The 5,271-nt window shown below is 30.7% G+C and overlaps 1 pseudogene; it reads right to left on the minus strand.

Annotated features, from left to right (window-relative positions):
* Positions 1-380: 380 nt before the first annotated feature.
* LOC140827429 (germacrene A synthase-like) lies at positions 381-3,891 on the minus strand (annotated as a pseudogene).
* Positions 3,892-5,271: the final 1,380 nt, after the last annotated feature.

Here is a 5,271-nt window from a genome sequence, read left to right on the forward strand (position 1 = left end):
ATGTTTTAAAATTTAGTCTTAGTCTCGCATGTATAAATTTTTTGTCAATTTTAATCATTTTCATCAAAAATGTTGATTTTGACATTATACATGTGAGAGTCACATCTCTGCCACATCGAAAAACAAGAGCATAATTACACTAAAAGTAAATGTGGTGGACTATGATGAAAATTTGATACATAGATATAGAGGATCAAAACCATAAAAATACAAATACACACTAAAATTTTCATAATATAAATGTGTATAGTTTCAAGGTTTACGCGACAACTTAAAAATATCTAACGTACATGGGAGAAATTGATCACTCATTGTTTTAAATTTATTAAAAGATAACATTCTTGATCAAACATATATATTACAGAAACAAACATCCCCATAAAAAACTTTAAAAAATAACACAAATAAAAGGATGTTTTTCTTGCAACACATCATGAGTCGCAACATGAATTAAAATGTCTGAATCTTTAATGGTTCAACAAACATGGAAACAATGAGGGGTTTTAAAACCTTTTCCGGTTCAGTATATCCATCTTCATAGTTCTTGTATGTTACATCTACCATCCTTGCCAAGTTGAGGATTATCAAAAGGACCTCTTTCGAACACGGAAATGGTTTCTTTAAAATATCATTAATATCCTTCCATGCATCTACAACCATTTCATCAATCTTTTTTATTGCCTCTTCCATTGTCACACCATTTTCTTTAATGTAGCAGTCGATGCCGGTGGATTTTTGGCCTCTTCCTTTCTCAATCTTCAATAATATGATAATTAAAATAAGTGGTTATGCTCTAAACGGAGTGATGATTATAACACACAGACAGTACATTGGTTTATGAGGGAAAAATTTCTAAAGTATGTATTTGTGATACAATTAAAATAACAACTTATATTAATCTTTTTCACGAATGAAGATATATTTGAAGTAATCAATTCTTACGGATTAGAAAGAAAAATGGGAATCATGGTCATTTGTACCTTGTATGAACTTATATCACCGACTAATCTACAAATTTCTTGGCATGCTCTAAGCATCCTTGGCATCATATTTAGCCATTCGAACTCCCTCCCAGTGGCAAAATCCATTCCCATTAATGATCCATTCGAAAGAAGGTGGTAAGTGCAAGTTGTTAGAGCATTGCTAAGGTACTCGGAAAATGGTGGCGAATAACCTTCAATAAACCACTTGGCCTCGACATTGTAGCTCCTCACTTGTTCTTTCAACTAAATATCATAGTATCAAAATCCATGTTAATAATATGTTGATTAGATAAGAAGAATTGATATATTTAGTCATTTGAAATGAAAAAGTCATACTGCATTTATGGTATAATCTACAACATAAGATCTTTCTTCTGTTGCTACTTCTTCCTTAAATTCTCCATAGAGTTTCAAGACGGCAGTATAAAGTGGTTTCATATATTCTGGTAGTAGATCAGCCTCTTTAAAATCCCACCTGAAACAACCAAAAATCAAAATAACAATCAAAGCATGTGGAATAGTTAAGTTATAAATTTCAATCTTCAAACTCTTTTAGCCAACCAATGAGAAGTGGTTAAATGACTCAAAACTATAGACAATACGACCACATGAAGCAGATAAATTTATGTTTACAAGAGCTATTAATGCTTTCTTTTACCTTTGAATTGCCATAGTAAAGGCCTCTAGTTCTTCAATTGTACCATAAGCATCAAATGTATCATCGATTAAAGATATCATTTTGATTATTTTCGCCAGCATGACTCGACAGCGAGAATACCTATGCAAAGGATATATTCCCACAGCCCAAAAATAGCACTCAACAAGTCTATCTCTAGCATAAGGAAGTTTAGACAAAAGGTTCAGCTCTCTCCACCACCTGTAAAATAACAAGAAGTAAACCAAATGTATGCCGATTAAAATTCTAGTCAAGTTGAGCTCTAGAACACAATCACCAAAATTTTTAATATGCTATAAGATGACAAAACCTATAGATTATATATAACTGTAAAAATTTCACTTCAAAAGTGAGATGACTGTCTTTACTTTCCTCATCACTTTACGAACAACAAAGTAACATTACCTCGAGAGTTCAGAGAGTTCTCTTTTATGGAGCATTTGCACTGCATTATAGTCTAATTTGGCAAACTTCAGAAGTGATTCATCTCTAGAATATTCATCCTCTTCGTAGACAGAGATGTAATGGTACGACTCAAATCTGTAATTCCCAAAATGTAACGGTTGCATGAGGGCATGTTCGACTTGTTTCTTGAGGGGTGATTTGAGGTTTTGGGCCATAGACTTGAGACACTCAGTTGTGAAAACAAGTGCATCTTCGAGTATATCTTCATTGTGCTTTCTCAAATGTGCTGCTTCATACAAGCTCAACAAGCCCCTCACATCAGTTTTAAAGCGACTCATCGAACTTCCCATCGCCGCCTTTGAATTTGTTAAAAATTTCTGATCGAAACATAAATAATAGTATATCTTTTCGAGAATTATGATATCTTCAAAGATAATTGCCCCATTATACTCGAGTTTGCATGATATAATCAAGATGGGACAATAAAAATACAACCCATTAGTTGACGTATTTTAATTTGGTTGTTTATCCTCTAAATTGGTTTAAGTTCAATCCAAGTATAATAACTTAATTGATTTCGTTTTTCCTTTTCAACTAGTTTTCTGCTATGTGTTATTGCATAGCAGAAATCGACACAAAGTTGTACATTACCGGTGAGTCAAGAAAATTGCATAGAAGTAAAAACTTTCAACTTATTGGCCGACTAAGAGAAACTAAATTTGTCAATACATGAGACCAAAAACAATTTATAGAAATAATTTTGTAATTTTACCTAATCAAGTATAAAGAAACTAAACAATTTCTTGTAAAAATGGGAAACATTTTCTATGTAAATTTTATAAGAGCTAGAGAAATTATTAATTATTTTTATATTAGAAAGGAATGTAAACACATGAGAGAGATAATGACACATACCAGAAGTTAAGTGAAGTCCATGTTGCCTGAATAATCTAAAATGAAGTGAAACTGTGTTTAAGTCATAGGCTTCATCTTCGTAATTTGTATTCAAACCAAAATATTGCTCCAATTTTTGTTCAACTTCGTCTTCAAAGTGATAAGATATGCCTAGGCGTTCGAGTTTATCGATCAAATTTATGGTGTCCACCATTTTACTCTCTCGATTTGTCAAATTAATCTTCACCTCATCTTTCAACAAATCGATTTCATTGGAATATTCTTCTGCTACCTGTATAAATTTAATCAATTAATATTTAATTTCCTAGTAATTTTTATATATATTCATCAAGTAGATTATGTGTACTAAACATTGCAACAGAAAATTTAGTTTAAGCAAAATTTTTTATATCTAAATACATGGTGAAACTTCAATCTTGTAAATTATATAGTTGTTTAAGCAACGTCACGTTTCTAATTCTCTCCGGGCATGGATCGTAAGCTCAAGCATAATATTTCGGTTGCTCTTCAACAAGAACAATTATTGAACTGCGATGTTCTCTTCCAATATTGCACTCATTTACATTCCAAGAAAATCAAACACGTGACCCTGGTTTTGATACCAATTATAGAACTGAACGCTTGACATTTTACCAAAAGTTATAGATAGTAGTAATTGTGTAATTTCATTATTTTAAATTGTATAACAGATCAAACATCGTGTTATGATTTCTCTTCCAAAATGGGCAATTATTACAACTTAAGAATAATAATATAATCTCTAGCACTTAGACAGTTAAGAAAAAAGACATAAGAAATAGAACCAAATTAATTACCTCATCATCATATGTAAACTTCAAGAACTGATCCCCCCATAGGCTTGGAGCAAAGTTGTCCTATCGGGCGAACTATGTCCTCTGAAATTAGGGCCATTTTTTTTATATGATATATGTAATAGAAAGAAATATTTGACAAAATGAAGGATGTATTATGCGTCTATTTATAACATTTAATATTATATTATTATATATTGTAAAAATATATATAATAATATTATATACAAAAAATAATAGGCCGGCATTCCATTACAAAGTTAGTAATATTCGGGCAGCCGAAAAACATAGTGTCATGGATTGTTTTTTTTTCATTGTTTTCTAATTCATTATTTAAAATTATAGTTTAGTCAATCAAACTACTATAAAGGTACAAAAAATATATCGTACAACAATATTTACAACAATTATATCGTGAGATTTTACTATTACGTCGTGATATTTTGTTATTATCTCATGAGATTTTGTATTGAATTTATTATAGTAATTTTATAAATGAAATTTTTGTATTGAATTTTTTGTATTGTAAAAATTGTTGTACAAATTTAGTTGTACGCGTAGGATTACTCTTTTCATAATTATGACACGACTCTCATTTAAATATAATCAAATCAAATTACTATATGTAATAATTTCAAATTACGGTATGGCTCGTCATTAATTTTTATAGTTATGATATTACCTAATTTGAATATAAATAAAATTATTTAAAAAAAAGTATAAGATTATTTATTTAATGTATCAGTATAATTTATTGGAAGAGCTTTATCAAATAAGTTATTATGTACATACAAATTAAATCTTATAATAATACAAACATCATCGTTTTTATTTATATTTGTTGGGTGCAATAATTGTCCTTAGTTGGTAGAGCAATCGAATCATGATGCTTGAGCTACTGTGCGGTTTAAAAGATTTGAGTTGCACCATTACCACTAGCTATAGCTTTTGGTAAAGCGGCAAGTGCTCGGTCCTACAATTGGTATCAGAGCCAAGGTCACGGGTTCGATTCTCATTGATTGCAAGAAGTGCAATTATTAAGAGGGAGATTGTTGGGCGCAATAATTGTCCCTGCTTGTTTGAACGATCGAATCGTGGTGCTTGAGCTGTTGTGCGGTTTAAAAGATTTGAGTTGCACCATTACTACTAGTTGTTGTTTTTATATTTTAATTCTTATTTTAACAAATAAATAATGTTTAAGAAGATAAAATGTAAAATTTAGATGGGGGGCACAAAAGAGTGGGTGAGAAGTATTGGGTGAAGATAACACAGTGTGGAATGCCCCATGCCCTATCCCCCATTTAGAAAGTGGAATCTCTGCCCTTCCCATCCTTTCAATGTTCCTTGTCTCATATTTTTTCATTTAATTATCAAATTTTCACTTCCGAAAAATATTCCAAAACGTAAAAAAATAAAATAAATCTTTACTCAAAAACAAAAAAAATCATATATAATATATATAGCGGTACTTGTGATTAGT

The sequence above is a fragment of the Primulina eburnea genome, chromosome 3 (genome assembly GCF_022965805.1).
Source record: "Primulina eburnea isolate SZY01 chromosome 3, ASM2296580v1, whole genome shotgun sequence".
Classification (NCBI taxonomy): Eukaryota; Viridiplantae; Streptophyta; class Magnoliopsida; order Lamiales; family Gesneriaceae; genus Primulina; species Primulina eburnea.